At 39.0% G+C, this 17,191-nt stretch overlaps 1 long non-coding RNA gene across 3 annotated transcripts in view; it reads left to right on the forward strand.

Moving 5' to 3' along the window:
- The window catches only part of LOC110073986 (uncharacterized), a 150,732-nt gene that overhangs the window by 43,920 nt on the left and 89,621 nt on the right, over positions 1–17,191 (forward strand). The window contains exon 5 of one of the 3 annotated variants that reach the window (XR_013542203.1): positions 4,445–5,644. The exons of the other annotated variants lie outside the window; for them this stretch is intronic. This is a non-coding gene — a long non-coding RNA (uncharacterized LOC110073986). Of the gene's footprint in view, positions 1–4,444; positions 5,645–17,191 lie in introns of those variants that run through there. 3 annotated transcript variants of the gene reach the window in all.

Here is a 17,191-nt window from a genome sequence, read left to right on the forward strand (position 1 = left end):
AATCCAACATCTCAGCCACTTGTACATCTGAAACAAAAATGTGCAACATCAGTGATGTACATATGTTTGGGGGGGGGAGAGTGAGCCATCACTTTTCCTTTGGATGGCCATAGAAATCCTTTGTAGATATTAGTTGTGTTGTTGGACTGCAACATCCCATATCACTTTGGAGTTGCAATCCAAAAGCATCTGGAAGGCTAGAGCTGTCCAGACATGTTCTGTAGAGATCTTCAGAATGAGCACATAGAGGTAAAAGATGTGGATACCAGTGTGATCATAGAACCCTCATTGTATATGTTCATTACAGAGCTACATTAGATGCAGAGTTAATACACAGGCTGGAGTTTCCTACTCCCAGTTCAGACAGTTCTTCCAGAAGGACACCATGATTGGTAGTATTGAGAGTCACCAAAGCGAACGTTGGAGAGATCTGAAATTTGCTTATTCCCTTCTCAGTGCAAAGAAAAGCATGGGGAGATCTGTCCACTCTTGCCTTTCCCTTGGAAAAGAAAAATTGGATCCATCTGGATACATCTCAGTTAAAGGAAACAAACCACTTTTACTTATTGTTCGTGCCCTATAAATTTATACAGATGTAGTATGAAGATGCATATCTTCATGTCTATATTCAGAGAGCAAAATATGGAGGAGAGAGGAAGATAGTTACCAAAAGGCAGGAAGGGGCAGTCTCAAAGATGTGGGGAAAGACCTCTATGTTTAGTGTAGGTATAGAGTATAAGCCTCATAGACACCCGGTGTTAAAGGAGAAACACTTAATACTGGAGTTGTCCAACAAGCAATACAATTTTAATGTCGAAAACAGGCCTACATTCCCATCAAAATACTGTAGATCCAGATTTACCATTTTATGAAAACTAGGCTGTCATCTGGTTGTTAAACAGCTATGGTTGGCTATATTTGTCTCTGGGTCAGAGAGCAGTCCACAGGAGAGTAGAGAGAAGCAGAAGGATAAGTTAGGAAGAGTATCACTTTATATAGCTCCTTCTTTTTCCATACTTGTACCCAAGCACAATGTAATTGATTTGTACAAAATGCTGGTAAGGCCACACCTGAAGTATTGCATACAGTTCTGGTCATCGCACCTCAAAAAAGTCATAGTGGAACTGGAAAAGGTGCAGAAGAAAGCAACTAAAATGGTGACTGGGCTGGGGCACCTCCCTTATGAGGAAAGGCTATAGCGTTTGGGGCTCTTTAGTCTAGAGAAAAGGCACCTGAGGGGGGACATGATTGAGATGTACTGTATAAAATTATGCAGGGGGTGTATAAAGTGGAGAGAGGAAGCTCTTTTCTCTCTGACGCAATACCAAAACAAGGGTACATCCACTCAAATTGGGTTTTGGGAGAGTGAAAATACACAAAAGAAAATATTTCTTTACCAAGCATGTTGTTAGTCTGTGGAACTTCTTGCCATGGGATGCGGTGATGGCATCTGGCCTAGATGCCTTTAAAAGGGGATTGGACAGATTTCTGGAGGAAAAGTCCATTGCAGGTTACAAGCCATGATGGGGATGTATAATTTCCAGGCTTAAATGGAAGTTACCTCAAAATGCCAGATGCAGGGAAGACAGCTATCTAGTAGTCTCATGTGCTCTCAGAGGCAGGAAGCTGGACTAGATGGGCCTTTGGCCTGATCCAGCAGGGCTCTTCTTATGTTCTTATGTAGAAGACTCTTGGCAAAATTATAATAGTTTTCTTGTGTCTGCTATAAACCCTCAAAATATTTTTTAAATCTGAAACAGTCTCATGGCTCAGGACTAATTTCATCTTTTTCCATAAGCAGAAAATTCTGCATTCTTGTGCTGATGTACTTTTTAAGAAGCTAATGCTCATACTTACATTTTGTTTATAATCTTATTTCTCAGCAGAATTCCATGCGACATGCATGTAAACAGTGAACGCTTCACTTCAATTGTTATTCAACCAGGAGTGAAAGTGGTAAATAAAATGCATAACCAGAAGACACTGGCTTGTTCCAGAACTGTGGACATGATTGGATACACTCAGATTTGTTGTAACCTGCAGAATGATATGTTAAGAAAACAATTGTGGTGATGTTTCACTACAAGTTAAGTGGAATATCATGTTTCCTTCACCATACTCTAAACAGATAGCTATATAGTTTTCAAACCAGTGAACATGGGGGATTTTATATTCTTCTTTTAGGGTACAGGAAGAGTCAAAACTGGTCAAGTAATTTATTGTTTTTTGTGTTTTCTGTGTCTCTATCTTATTGCCTTAATTATGTTAATTATATTAAATTTGAGTCAGGAGGGAGGGAGGGATCTGCAAAGTAGATAGCTTCAATTTGAATTTATTTCCTTAAGAAAAAGCTTGCATTTACCCGTATTTTCTAATCCAGTTAGGGGGGAAAATCTAGAGAAATGGCCCACTCATCAGCTCAATACTTGACTACCTTTGATGTTTATTGCTACCTGTAATTCCAGTGGGATTCACATCCTTCTACTTATTGATAAGACCTAAGACTCTTTCACCCGATTAAGTGATTTCTTACCTATTTTACTGACTTTTAAAGACATTCTCTAGTACTTTCACTCTGAGATGTATGCTGCATTACTATTTAACAGAGGGGTGTACACAGAAGGAACATTTCTCAGATGATCATCATGGTATAGGAGTAAAAATCATATGGATTAAAGCAGGGGTCTCCAAAGTATGGCCTGCGGGCCACATCTGGTCTGCCTGGCTTTTTTATCTGGCCTGTGCATGTGGGCGTGTGGGCGTGAATGTGTGCAGGAGTGTGTGTGTGTGTGTGTGTGTGTATGTGTGTGTGCGTGCAGGTGGCCAGGAGTACGTATGTGTATGAAGGCAGGGGTGCGAGTGGACAGGAGTGCATGCATGCATGCGGAGGTGTTCCTTCATCCCTCAAAAATATTGATAATATATTATATGGCCCTCTGTGCGAAACGTTTGGAGACCCCTGGATTAAAGGGTAAACACACCATACATATTCATATATGCAACTACTCACCAGGACTGGCCTAAAATATTTTACTCTGTGACATGGAGCTACAAATGACACTCATCCTCCATCCAAGCTCAGGTGCATAGCACCTGAACCCAGTCAGATGTTTTATCACATGAGGCAGAAAATCCCCAAACACTTTTCCCCAATCCTGCCAGTAGAAAACATAATAATTAGATAGTTGACAAGGTTCCTCTTTTTTTTTTTTTTATGATATGTTTCCTGAGGTGGCCACTTTTCATTGTGTGATGATAGGAATGGTCCTGACAGATACCTAAGCCCTAATCAGAGGTGCTTAAAGTGTGTAGGACCCATAGACAATGAAGGGAGTGGACTGCCCTACCTTCTGTCATTGCTTTAGTCATGGAAATGCAGTCTGTGTGAGTGAGTGAGTGAGTGAGTGAGTGAGTGAGTGAGTGAGTGAGTGAGTGAGAGAGAGAGAGAGAGAGAGAGAGAGAGAGAGAGAGAGAAAGAGAGAGTTCATGTGAAGTCAGGAGAGGCTACCTGGATACAGTATTGTTACAGTATTTGTCTTATTTATATGCCACCTTTCCCCTGACAAGGGACGTGGTGGCGCTGTGGGCTAAACCACAGAAGCCTGTGCTGAATGGTCAGAAGACCAAAGATCAAAGCCATGCAACGGAGTGAGCTCCCGTAGCTTTATGCCAGTTCCTCACTAACCTAGTAGTTCAAAAGCATGTAAATGCGAGGAGATAAATAGGTACCACCTCGGTGGGAAGGTAAACGGCGTTCCCTAGTCATGCTGGCCACGTGACAATGGAAACTGTTTTCGGACAAGCGCTGGCTCTTTGGCTTGAAAAACGGGATGAACACCGCCTTCTAGAGTCGGACACGACTGGACTAAAAATGTCAAGGGGAACCTTTAGCTTTACCTTTCTCCTGACATGGGGACTCAAGAAGACTATAGAATTTAAAACATGGTGAGATAGACATTAAAAAAACCAATTAAACTAGAAAACCAGTCAAAATACACTGAATTAAAACAAGTAAACCATTAAAAACTATTTGAAATTAAAAATATCATTCAGGGACTCATTCATGATTGTGAAAAGCCTGCCTGAATAGGTGAGTCAACTTAACTTCCTGAGAGAGAGAGCACTCGATAACCTGGGAACAGCCACAGAGAAGGCCCTCTCATGTCCCCATCAACCGTGTGTGAGCTTGAAATGGGACCAAGAGGGTCTCCTCAGTAGCTTTCCCTTATTCAGACTGTTGCATTCCTGGATCAGAGTGATGACAGAGTATAGAGCTAGAGCACTCCTTTCATCCCATGTGGGCTCTGCATGCTCTAGCACGGCTACAGTCCTCAGGTAGGATACATGCCAACAATCTGTTTCTTTTCAGTTGCTCAGATACAGGGAAAGTGGCTGTTTAGGCTACATTTATCACTGAAGCTTTTTCTCCCTTCTCTGCCTCCAGGTCTCCTACAGCTACCTGCTTCTCATCTGCTCCAGTCTCATGAATTTTATCTCCACATTCTTCCCAACCCATGATATCAAATTCCTTCCCCACTCCACCCTCTTAAATGTGTAAGGTTTCAATCCATCATCTGGTTACTGTTTGGATGTGTTGGTGTAGGTTTCTTTCAGAATGGCTGTTTTGAAACCAAAGAGGACAGTATCCAACACGGTATCCATCACGGTATCCAACAGTATCCATCACAATCTGAAGCCTCCCTCATCTCTTGCCAAAAACTCAGGCAGTATCAATTTGTAAAATACTGAAAGAGTGGCAATCAGAGCAAGAGGATAGTGCCATTATCAGCAGATGCTGCAAAGAAGAAGAAGAAGAAGAAGAAGAAGAAGAAGAAGAAGAAGAAGAAGAAGAAGAAGAAGAAAAAGAAAAAGAAGAAAAAGAAGAAGAAGAAGCTGTAAACATTTTATTTTATGCCGACCCCTTTTGAATAACTTGTTTGACTTGGCACTAGTTGTTTTTGCTCCCATGGCAAAACAACAGTAGCCACAAGAACAGAGAAGCAGGACTTGGTAAAGGCTTCAGGCTGCTCTTGGGAAAGGACAAGCCGTAAACCAGCTGAAGAGCTGCAAGGATTATCCTCATTGGGGGATAGAGAAGACATGCAGAGAACTCCTGGATTCCCTGTTGCAATATTTTTCTCTTGTCTATGCAGACCATGGCTTGTTTTAACTGCCTGTCATGCCTAACCATCACAATACAATGACCACTCTGTTTCGTTTATTAATTTTTCTCCCTTTCTCTCTCTTCTCCGGATTGGGTATACATTGTTTTTGAGATGCAGATTCAGATGCATGGGGATTCAGAGTGCTCTTAGACATGTCACTGCCACTGGATTTTCAGCTGGACTCTTTTGCCAAATTAGCTGCTGTACTAGAACTTAGAAGACCTGAGTTCAAATTCCCACTTGGCCATGGAAACTCATGGGGTGGGTGTCGAACTGTTAAAACCACTGCTTAAATAACTCACATATCTTGGAAACTGTTATAAGCGAGCTCCAAATTGATAGTACATAATATAATCATATAGAGTGGACAACCACAACAAGCTGTCTCACAAGGGTGGAAGTCATGTAGCTGCTAGAGAGCACATTTTTGTAGCCACCAGGCTCCTCCCATCTGCCCTAGATGGCCCCTTAATTGAAAAGAAGAAGAAGAAGAAGAAGAAGAAGAAGAAGAAGAAGAAGAAGAAGAAGAAGAAGAAGAAGAAGAAGCTGCACCTTGTTTTGCCCCTCCCCCAGGAGTTCTAATTTGATGGAAGCATGTTTAATATAACTTAAGCATGAATGGGTTCATGGGTTTTTAAGGGTTGTTCATTCAGAATTGCTATTTTGTGTGGGCATTCACAACTTGCTTGACTGTCAACTATCGTATTCTGGAACAATTATTGTATTTCATGACTGTATTCTGGAATAACAACCCATGAACTTATCTAGGCTTCTTATTTGTTTACAAATAAAAGGACAGTCATCACATATTCAAGGAAGCACAGTTTGCAACCATTGGCAAGTTAAGGCTCTTCTCCATTGTAGGATAACTGGTCTTGTAAATAATGGTATGGATGTGAGTAGGGAGCTCCCTGTTTGAGAAAGAAACATGATGATCTCAAATTGGCAAGAAGATATAGTTGATTCCAGGACACTATAATTCCTTGTTCATATAGACAGGAATGGTTCCTCAAGATAACTACATTCAAGATCTGTGACTCTTGAATGTACAAGTAAACAATATTGCAGAAAGCAGAATTGTTCATGAACATTCTGAGTTCCTCTAGTACAGCATGCCTGGTATATTCATTTAGGTTTATTGTTTACATGGTAAGTTATTTCAAAATTAAAAAAAAGTAAAGTAAGAACTGTTGCTTTCAAGGGTCTCCTTTCATTGCTCTTAACCTCATAACCATTGACCACATAAACAATGATGTTGAAGATGGACAAGAAGGTTTTATTATGAGATAAGTGATTGGGTAAACATCTCACAGTTATCTTTGGACAGTATTTCATAAACTGTGAAGTTCAGGGAAAATAATTTCCTGAAGATGAATTGCAACCTTTGTTCATTGCTCTTGCTTGTGGGTTATCTGTGCAGTATCTACTGAGGATTGTGATTCAGAACTTTAGCACTTGTATATTATTGTTAACAATCTTGATTATTGAAATCTCTGAACAAATAAAAAATCCAAACAAATCAGGGATGGCCAGAGGAAATACACATTATGTTTCATATTTCTCTCTTACTTTGGTAATATTTTTCTGTTTTACATTCTGATTCTACACATCAACATAGCTGCTAAGTCATAGAAAGTTGTTCCTGTTAACTTAGCTGCAAAAACATCCTGTTGAGGGAACAGCAGGGAGCTGGTTTGTGTTGTCTGTTGATTTTAATCCCATTATAGCAAGTTGTGACAATATCATCAGATGTGTGAAGTTGTACTGACATACCAGGCTCATTGGTTGGCAATATATTATGGCACATCAAACAGCTCAGTGTTGTGGCTTCATTGCGTTATATTTCCACCATGGCATGCTTTAACATTCTCCTTGCATAGCAAGCTTTATCCCAAACTCTACACATTTATTCATACTCTTGGTGTTCCGTGTATTGTGGAAAGTACAGCAGAGGTGGATAACATAAATTCTTATTTAGAACATTCTGGTATGTCTAGTGAAATATCAGTTAGACTTCTTGTAAGGTGAGGACCACAAGGCTGAATTTTGTTCAGAGTCATATTTTTGCAATTGCTATACACAGTGATTTTTAAAGTCAAATGCTGAAACCTGAAAAGATGGTGGAAAACTGGCTATGTCTAGATTCTGGCCAGTAATGCGCTCTATTTGGGGCTGCGATAGAATCAATGAGTCCAAAACTCAGCAGTCAGACTGCTGACTGGAGCTGGTTCCAGGGATCACATAACCCCTGCCCCATTACAGCAGCTCCACTGGCTGCTGATTGGTTTTCAGGCTCAATTCAAAGTGTTGGTTCTAACCTATAAAGCCCTGAATGGCCTGGGTCCAAGCTATCTCAAAAACCGTATCTCCAATTATGAGCCAACTCAGGTGTTAAGATCATCAGGAGAGGCCTTCATCTCAGTCCTGCCACCTTCACAGGTGTGTCTGATGGGGACACAGGAGAGAGCCTTCTCTGTTGCTGCTCCCAGACTCTGGAACTCCCTCCCACAGGAGGGAGAACACAGGCCCCCTTTTTGCTGTCCTTCCACAAGCAGGCAAAGACTTCTCAGGCAAGCCTTCCTTCAGTAACCAGCTACCTATGTATGGTTTTTAGATTGTCAAGCATTACTGGTTAGACTGGATTTTTAATAGTACTTATGTTTTCTATTTTTGTGTTTTGCATATCTGAGTGACATTTTTCAAAAATTTTGTATACTTTTTGATCTTTGCCTTAATATTGCTTGTTAATGATGTGAGATGTCTCCTTATTCATTTAAATATTGTCTTTTAATGTTAACTGCTGTTGTAAACTCATTCTTTTCCACTTTAAATATTGTTATTCATTGTTTGTGAGCTTTGGGTCCTTTTCAAGGAAAGGTGTGTGGAATAATAATAATAATAATAATAATAATAATAATAATAATAATAATAATAATAATAATAATAATAATAATAATAATAATAATAATAATAATAATAATAATAATAATAATAATAATAATAATAATAGAAGAAGAAGAAGAAGAAGAAGAAGAAGAAGAAGAAGAAGAAGAAAAAGAAAAAGAAAAAGAAAAAGAAAAAGAAAAAGAAAAAGAAAAAGAAAAAGAAAAAGAAGAAAAAGAAAAAGAAAAAGAAAAAGAAAAAGAAAAAGAAAAAGAAAAAGAAAAAGAAAAAGAAAAAGAAAAAGAAGAAGAAGAAGAAGAAGAAGAAGAAGAAGAAGAAGAAGAAGAAGAAGAAGAAGAAGCACCTGTGGGCACAACTGCCTATTCAGGCATTACAGAATTCAGTTTTTCAAACATGCTTAGAGGGGATTGGCTAGCCCATCCAACCATTGTTATCTCTTTCTCTGCATAAGGGATGATGGTTTGAAGATGGCATATAACAAGTTGGAACTTCTTGTTAGACTCATTGTCATTGTCACTTGCATGGAGTAAGTGATAATGGAAGGGGCAAGGCTAATTGTTCCCCTATTAATATGTTCAGGACACTGAACTATGTCATGCCTGACCAGGGCTAATAACATTCTCAGTGCCTTTTAGTTTTATAATTTTATGAATCTGGATAAGAGTTCTTGTTTCCTGTGGGTGGAAAAGAGAATTGAGATTAAAAATCAGAGAAGTGCTTTGTGGCTTATGTTTTGCTTTAAAATCGATATAAAATATATATTGTATGTAGTTTTGGAAGCTTTGTGACTTTAAAGCTTGTTACCAAATCTCAGGTGAATTTGTGATGTGGATTTATGGCAGGACAAAGATGTTAGTTTTCATTTTGCATGTTGTTAAACCACCATTTTTCCCTTACTTCGTCTGGTGAAAAAGAAATATATTCATTAACATGCCCATTACACTAAAATTACAATATTTTTAACCACATGGCATTCTGCAGAATATTTAAATTTACTTAGATTTATCTTATCTTGGGTCACAGGCCATGTGAGAGTCCATAAATTAAATTCAGGCTGCAATCCTACACACACACCTGCCTGGAAATAAGCCTCACTGAATTCTGAATACACATGATAAAGAATACAATTTTAGGATTGGATACCAATCATATTTGAAACAAGTAAGGTATTGTTGACGAGGCTATGTTGCACATGTGTAGGTATAATAGTCCTGTTATAAAGGAGGACAACTTTTGTTTTTTGTTTTTTTGCCACATGGATCTTCCATTTAAAAATGCTGGTCACAATCCTATTCTTGGGAATCTACGCTTGTGTCAAAGAAACCACTTTAATCTTGGCAGCAAATTGCTACTCAGTTAATGAAGCACTGCTTGCATTCTAAGGCATGTGCTCATCACTCGCACAGGCACACATCCAGCAATGCACCCAGCACCTTGTGAATGAACGGCAATTTTCTGCCAAGATTTAAGTGATTTCCCTTATGAAATGATAAATCTCCCATAGGAGTATGTTCAATAATTGTTATCTGCCCCAGAATTGGAGTTTAGAAAAATCATTTTGGGATAGCTGCCAGAATCCAAGAGCCACTGGCCATGTTGACTGGGAATCTTTGGAATTATAACTCAAAACATAAGTTTCCAAGCTCTGTTGATACCACAAGCACAAATATAGACTCAGGATAGAAACTGAAAGCTGTGAAGGCAAGGCCCCAAAAGCCCAATACAAAATAACTGCATGTCAGTATTCCCTGACAGCCACAGAAATACATAGAGAGCTGTGACATGTGAGCTGAGTTTGCAGTGCACAAAGCTGCAAGTTCCTAGGAACTATTCCAGTGGCTACAGCAGCTGACAAATGTTCTGCCATAATTCTAGGATTGCCGTAAGGGAGCCACAAGTGCACCAATGGGAATGCTCATTGTCAAGGAACAGAATGAACTATACTAGGCACACATCCAGAGGAAATATGGCATCTCAGCAATGCAATAAATGCTACACATTCTGCATATATCTATTCAGAGGCAAACCCTATTGACTTAAGTGAGGATTACTCTCAGGGAAGTATGTGTATAGGTAAGTCAGCAATCCTGTGCCTGTCTGAAAGTAAGCCCCACTGGATTCAGTGGGACTTACTTCTAAATAGATACGTTTGGGATGTAAGCATAGGAACTTCCCTCATGTGAAATAACAGATTGTTGTTAGATATCACATCTGTTTCTAGGAGATAATGAAGATATGACATAGCTTCTTTTAAATTCTTATTTTTCACTTTAGAGAATTTTTTAAAAACATTTTAAAAATCATTTGGTATGGCAGAGCAGAAGACGGCTAGCAAGTTATTTTATGGGAAAGAAGGACTGAAATGGCTGCTTGGAATGATTCTTAGAATAATTCCAGCATAAAGCCTTCTCTGCCAATCTAAGGTAATTCTATTGAAAGGCAAGAAATCCAAAGTGATGTATGTCCATCTGGTTGTATGTTGACTGTGGTACGCCTGGCAAAAGTTCCATCTGCCTGAAGCCAAAAAGAACAGGAAGACTGGATAGACCCACGGATTCCATCAATACATGGCACAGTCAATGCAAACTTTCCCCCACCGGTTTTCAGTTAGGGGACTTGATATCGTATATAGAGTGTCATCATGTCTCTTGATAAAGTCCAAAGGATAGCAATCAACACATGCATTTGTTTTCCCCCCAACTCTTTATCTAGTATAATAAACTGGGCCAGTATACCAGTATAGAAACAGAAAAAATAATAATCAAATAGCAGGTCTCCTTTTTAAATCTGGAAGAAAACCCAGACAATGTAATTGCTCATTTCTTTTCTTTTTTTTAAGATGGGTAAATTTTAAATACCATACAAAGTGTTAATAAGAGCTCATGAAGAAAAGTACTGATTACCTTCACTTGCTGTTATAGACAAAATCTGTTGATCAGCACATGTGAATGTTGGAGTGTATATCAATTACAGTTTACAGATCAACACTTGTATAATACTGTATTTGTTTATTTGTTTATTACTTTAACTTGTATGCCAGCCCATTCGTGTGAACACAGTCTGGGCGGTTCACAACATGTAAAATCACATTAAGATCAACAATTCAAAATTACTATATATAATAAATAAATAGAATAGTACATTCTGGCCCACTGCTCTCATCACTCAGAAAAGTACAACTTACAATACTGATATTAAAACCTACTCACCCTTTAAATGCAAATTAAACATATTTTTGAATCATTTTTCCATATAGTAGCTGAAACGCAATGTGGTTGAGGTTTATCTTTCTCTGTCTGAGGCTGCTTCCTTGGGGTTACATAAATTATGTATACTCCCTTCACTTTATATAATGTCCTCATTTCAGAAAGATATTAATTATTAGGTAATAACTTCCACTAATTGTTTCTCCCCTCTGAGTATTTAAAAATATTGGTTGTATTGACAATAGTGTGAAGAAGTAAAAGATAATTAATGGCTGTTAAGTTGTCAGTGATGCAAAATGAAACAATTTTAGAGAGAGAAAGCCAGAAAAATTTTAGTGATTTTTTTTTTGTTATTTGATATAGGAAAGTGTAACTTAGACAGTAATAATGAATAAAGAAGTGTCAGTAGATTATTTATAAATACAGCTGCACTAAGGTGGCAAAATAATACATTACACACAATAAATCTTAGTATAATTCTATGCATATGTCTATTTCATTGTTATTGGAAAGTCTGCAATGACAAAACTGAAAGACTGGGCCACTGTGTATATATGCAAAACCTCCCCTAATAGAAAAATAAAACATTGACATGAAATGAGGAGAAATCAAGACTCTAATTACAACAGTTCTCCCCTCCCTCAATAGTCTCTGACCTCAGATTTCTGTGAAAAGGTCTGCCAATGGTTTATTATTTACAGTGTCTGATTAAGTCTTACTTAGGCATGTGCAATTCCACATGATATTCTTTGTAAGTTATAGCTTTACATTCCTTTAATTTTTCTATATGATGTCATACCTGTCCTCCCTAACAGATACCACAAAGTGTATGCTTTGTTTTGGTTGAGATTCCATGAAGACTTTAATAATAATAATAATTTATTGTCATTGTAAGTATATACACAGTATACCCATACAACGAAATTCACAATAATAGTGCACTGCCACACCTTATATAGCAAAACAACAACAACAACAACAACAACAAAACAACAACCAAACGTCCTCAAATTATAGGAATGTGCCATTCACTTTTCTGTCTCTAAGGCTGCATGGGTATTAACACCAGCTATTACTCCCTGGCATTAATGCACACAAAGAAGAAGCTGTTGTGGTGCTTCCTGGGAGTCACAGTCTTGTTGCTCTTTATGCTTTATGGAGGGTGTTTCCCTCTTACCCTCAGGAAACATCAGGCAGCTTCTTTTTTATATACATTAACAATAGGAAGCAAGGCTTGAGGCAGCGACACAGGCTCAGAGATGGGCCCTGATGGAGGAAAGCAAAAGGTAGGTGTCTGTGGGCTGGAATTCCCATGATTTGGCCGGGGGAATTTCTGGAGAATTCTGAGAGCTGGGATCAAAGAAAGAAAGAAAGAAAGAAAGAAAGAAAGAAAGAAAGAAAGAAAGAAAGAAAGAAAGAAAGAAAGAAAGAAAGAAAGAAAGAAAGAAAGAAAGAAAGAAAGAAAGAAAGAAAGAAAGAAAGAAAGAAAGAAAGAAAGAAAGAAAGAAAGAAAGAAAGAAAGAAAGAAAGAAAGAAAGAAAGAAAGAAAGAAAGAAAGAAAGAAAGGGACATCCCTACAGTTTTTTTTTTTTTTTTTTAAGGTTTCAGATCTGAACCATGGCAAATGTTTGCTGCCCTGGTCCAGAGAAGCTTTTCTGGATTCAGTCCACTGATATGTCATACACTGTTTATTTTATATGGAGGCAGTTTTTTTACTTTAATATTGTTAAGAATATATGCTTGATTGGTTCATGAAAAATCAAACTAAGTTTTTATGTGTCCTCCTTAGCACAATAGTCTCACTTTGGGAATGACAGCTTTCTTTTTATCTGTGAGCTACACACAACAGAGATCAATTTTGATTGGTAACTAGAATGTTGGTTTGGGACTCAGAAGCCCTGGGTTCAAATCCCCACCTGGAAACTTGTTGGAGGATGGAAATGATAAACCACTCCTTGAGCATTTCACACACCTTGAAAACAGGTTTCACTCAACCTGCTAGGGTTGGCATAAGCCAGAGATCACTTGATGGCGTGTAACAACATCATATACAATCAGGTCCATAAGGACTCTAACCTCGACCTGTCAGGGAAGTGTCTTCTGTGGGTGCTATACTACTGCGTCTGGCCCAAGTCTTTGAACACAAAGAAGCACAGGGATTCATAGCCACGGGTTTTGATGTAACCATGTTGTTTGCTGGCAAAGGAAAAGACTTAGCTGCAGACATGTACTGTAGAATGTATTTCCAGAAGTCACTGCTGCTTTTGTGACCAGAAGCTCCAACAAATATTCCAGAGAACTCCATGGGCTGTCTGAAAGATTTATAGTACTTCTGTATCATACAACTACTGTATTCTGCAAAGTCAGTAAAACAAAGCAAAGTCTATTTTCAAGGAAGACACAATCTCTGGAAAATATTTTGCCAGCATAGACAGCACTCAGACAGCATACACTTTGTGGTATCTGTTAGGGAAGACAGGTATGAAACAAAGTACAATTTGAACAACATCTGAAGTTACCAAGTTCTTCAGACTAGGACTGAGAGAGGAAAGGTGGATCTCTGTGGCAACGAAAGAGCCCAACTTTGTCCAGATATTACAAAAGTGTTATCAACAGATAATATTGTAATTGCAAGGAGGTGTGCAGGTAATAATTTAAGCTGAATTTAAGTGATACCATATAGACGTATGTTGCAGACAAAATTAGTATCTAGGTTTTGTAGTTGAGATTTAGCCATGCAATAGTTACAATGCTATGATCACAGTAATTATCCATATACATAATTTTATATTCTGTTGAGTATCACAGATAAACAAGATATTTGAAGGTCATTTGGAATTATTATTATTATTATTATTATTATTATTATTATTATTATTATTATTATTATTATTATTATTATTATTATTATTATTATTATTATTATTATCCTGCCCATCTAGCAAACCAGCTACTCTGGGCAGTGTTCAATAAAACAAAATATATTATGAAGTCAACAAACTGTAATAATCAAGATGGTCAAGTCAATTCTCATTCATGGTGACACTTTTCAAGGTTTTCCAGGTACAGTATACTCAGAAGTGGTTTACTATTGCCTTCTAGGGGCATCTTGGGACTGTCCAACTTGTCCAAGGGCCCACAGGAAGGCTCTACACTCAGAAGGCAGAGTGGAGAATCGAACTCCCAACCTTTGGCTCCACAGCCAGATACCTCAACCACTGAGCTATCCAGCCAGTGTCAACCAACTATAGCAAAACACTAGAATGAACTATAACTACATGTAACAAGACGGACAGCTATAAAAATATCAATCAGGTATTGATGGTATTACATAATTCAGGATTCTTTTCTTTTCTCCTCTGTCCCATTAACTAAGGAGGACCTCTCTGAAAGCTTTTCTCAAAAGCTTGGTTTTAATGAGCTTCTTAAAGGTATAGAAGGAGGGCACCTGGTGTATTTCCTGTAGGAGGGTTTCCACACTGAGGCCACCACTGTTGAGAAAGCCAGGTTCCTTGTTGATATTTTATGGGCTTCTCTAGATGTCAGTCCCCATGGCTGTGAGGCCTGTGAGGACCAATTACAATGGGCAGCAGAACTTGAAAGATGTTCAAACAGGTAGCAAGGTCCCAAACCATTTCATACTGTTTAGTGTTAATATTAGGTCATTTATTTTGAAGACGAGGTATGGAATCCTCTTGCTTAGCATAGCAAATTGCACTAGAGTAGGTCTATTGAATCAACTCCTCCATAAGTTTCATTGATTAAAATGGAACTTCTGGAGGAGTTGACTCATCAAATCCCCACTGATTCAATGGGCCTGCTCTAGTGTTTTTCTCACTACTGTTTGTTTGTTTGCATTCAATATAATGCCCATGTAGATTTATTTCCCAATCTTTAAGTCATCTGAGTGTTTAAGAATTTGTATGCCCTTATCCTAGAATATTATTAAATTGGAATACCCTATCCAAAGAAGTACTTCAGCTGCGATATTTAAATGTAAGATTAGGACTTTATTTTGGCAGTTGAACAGAAAAGAATAGTGTATACTTTTGCCATTTTGATGGATTGGTAGAATATACAAACTACAACTACTGGAATAGTTTATAAGCTGTTTCTATGTTAAGGGAAATCAGAATCAACAGCAAATCCTGTGGATTGTCAGATCAGTCACACATGTTACTGTTACATACAGCACTGATGTTACCTGTCTGTCATGGGTTTGGAGGGAAAGTTCCATCCTATGGGGAGTGGAAGGCGGGACATCAGGAGGAGGGGCTGTACTGTATAAATATGTGATGCGTGTGTGGAGAAGCTAAGCAGACGAAGCAGCAGCTGGGAAGAAGGAGTTGGTGTGGGAGTCTGTGTGTCAGACAGGGTACTACTGTGTGTCAGAGTACCAACCTGATAGGTTCAGGTGTCTGTTGGTTAGCCAGAACTGATAGGTTCAGGGTCTGTGCTTTAAGTTAAGGTTCTGGGTGAACCAAACTGTGTGTATGTATGAGTGAAACTAAGCCACGTTACTTTATTTATTCACCTGATTGTTTTATTTACCCTGTTTGTATTTAAAATAAACCTTATTCTTTTTATTGTTTAAAAATCCATCCCTGGTCTGTGTGACTTCTTAAAGGGAATGGTTGGTGGCAGCTTAGTGTAACTGTGTGACATATCCCAGTAGGTCTGGGTTTGTCACATTGATTGGTGTCCAGCGTGTGGGATACGACTGGTCCAGTTGTCCAGCGGTCCAGCAAAGCCTTGGCAAGTGTGCCCAGAGCAAGGGGGGTCTAGTCAGGGACAGTCTGAGGCGCGTAGGTAATCTTCTAGGTGTACCTCACGGGGAGGTGCGCTAGTAGAAGAACGTGCCAACTGGGGAGACTTAGATTAAGGTGCTCTGAGGCAGCCTAGTTTTGGCGGGAAAAAGCTGAGGCAAAACTGCGTAGCAACAGCGATCTAGCTTGCCAGCTGAGAGGCCCAGCAGAGGGGGGTAGGCTCTGACTCGATACTGTTGCAAGTAGTGCTGAAGAACAGCAGCAATCTCTAGGGAGAGCTGGTTCTGAGGCAAGAAGGAAAAAAGTGGTCGTTTTATTTTGAGGCTTGACTTTTTAAAGCAGCCTGTTCTGAGGGGGGATTATGCCCTTGACTCGAAGCCAGATGGCAGAAATGAGTGATGTGAAAGACCCCCAGATTGACCAAGGTTCTGAGGATGAATTTGGCTCAGTGCAGGGTGATAGCACAGGAGAGCAGAACCCAGAACTTAGAAAAATGCTCATAGCCCAACAGCATGAACTGAGGATGAGGCAATTTGAAGTGGAGGAAAGGGAAAGGGAAAGAGAAGAAAGGGAAAGAGAGAAACAGCGGCAATTTGAAATGGAGGAAAGGGAAAGAGAGAGACAGAGACAATTTGAATTGGCATTGGAGAGAGAGAAAATGGCTCTGGAAAAAGAACGGATGGCGTTTGAATTAAGAAAACTGGAAATGATGAACCAGAACAATAATAACAATAGGGATTCTGAGGGAGGCCAATTGTCTAAGGCTGACCTGAAGAAATTCCCTGTGTACCACAAGGGAGATTGTCCTGAGGTGTTCTTTTCCTTAGTGGAAAGAGCGTTTGTGGACTTCTCAGTGAGAGAAACTGAGAAGATGACCATCATGCGGTCTTTAATCAGTGGTAGCCTGGCTGAGGTTTATGCCGAGATGCCTGAGGAACTGATGAAAGATTTTGCAGAGTTTAAAAAACTGGTGTTTGCCAGACATGGGATAAATGCAGAGCAGCTGAGACAAAGATTCAGGTCCCTAACCAAAAAACCAGAACAGACTTTTACCCAAGTGGGGGCCCAATTGGTGAGGCTGCTTGAGAAATGGCTATCGCAGGAGGGAACAGAGACCTATGAACAGCTTAAAGACTTGATAGCCCTGGAA

The sequence above is a fragment of the Pogona vitticeps genome, chromosome 2 (assembly GCF_051106095.1).
Source record: "Pogona vitticeps strain Pit_001003342236 chromosome 2, PviZW2.1, whole genome shotgun sequence".
NCBI lineage: Eukaryota > Metazoa > Chordata > Lepidosauria > Squamata > Agamidae > Pogona > Pogona vitticeps.